Below are 1,102 nucleotides of genomic sequence, written 5' to 3' on the forward strand. Positions count from 1 at the left end.
GGGGGGGGATGAAATCAAAATTTATTATGGAATTATCACAGGTCTGCGAAGTCCGGTATTTTAAGAAGGTTGATCCAGCCGATAAAGGGGTTGACCGCAGTTTTACGTAAATGACGCTCGTTTTGGATGTAAAAAAATCCAGTTTTCGCGCGAAGAGACGTAATAATAAGTGACCTCCCTCCAGCTGTGATAACAATTGTCATTTCAACCTGAAACTTCTCTATGATTAATGTCTCATTATAAGAAACTATTTGGCACGCTGCAGTCCAGTCCTAAAATCAAGGGTCCAAAAAACAGGCGAAAAAAAACCACCTTTTTGAGGATCACTCTTATAAGACGCAAGAAACATCAGAGTTGCTGTACAAATTAGATATATATTTCGTTTTCCTAAAAAAAAAGAATGTAAATTTTTGTTACAATAACGTATCTTCTGAACGAATGTACTCTCCAATATCTGCTTGGTGAAAGCAAACTACTGCCACGGGATCCGCGTGTTTGCAATCGACTGTACTTTTTGCAGCGATGCCAAATCCCTGGAAGTATTAAATGGAAAACATAAATGAACTTCATATTGCTTACGATATCTGTTTTTTTTTTTCATAATAATTGAGTGAAAAAGATAGCAATGCATTGAGAAACAATTCAATCTGATATTACATACCAGTGGCAAATCGGTCATACTAAACACGACGACGCCTTGATATTGAGAAATACCCTCCGTCATACGAGCGAGACCCGATTTCATAATATGATGCCCATAAAGAAACTGTTGCTCCGCCGAAGGTTTCACCCAAATTTTGTACTGAAATAAGAATTTTGTATTTGATAAGTTTGTAAATTATATTCGGTCACTTGCATTATACTAGATTAGTGTATAATAAAAGCTGCTGTAAAGCTAGCAAAGTTAAACCATAGAAATATTTTGAATGATTACCCAATAATTATTGCTACATTATTTAAAGTATACATTATTTTTCATTGTTGAGTGACCCAAAAAAATCGCCCGTTTTTTGGGCCCGCGATTTCGAGACTGAACTGTATGTTAAATGATACCTTATAATGAGATATTAATTATAGAGAAGTTTCAAGTTGAGGTGACAAT

The 1,102-nt window shown here is 35.4% G+C and overlaps 1 long non-coding RNA gene across 1 annotated transcript; it reads right to left on the reverse strand.

Annotated features, from left to right (window-relative positions):
* Window positions 1–354: 354 nt before the first annotated feature.
* Window positions 355–880, reverse strand: LOC105456486. The gene is made up of 2 exons (XR_975257.1): window positions 662–880; window positions 355–533 (listed from the first exon to the last, which is right to left on the reverse strand). It is a non-coding gene; the product is annotated as an uncharacterized LOC105456486 (long non-coding RNA).
* Between the last annotated feature and the right edge of the window lie 222 nt (window positions 881–1,102).

The sequence above is a fragment of the Wasmannia auropunctata genome, unplaced genomic scaffold, assembly GCF_000956235.1.
Source record: "Wasmannia auropunctata unplaced genomic scaffold, wasmannia.A_1.0 LD335652.1, whole genome shotgun sequence".
NCBI lineage: Eukaryota > Metazoa > Arthropoda > Insecta > Hymenoptera > Formicidae > Wasmannia > Wasmannia auropunctata.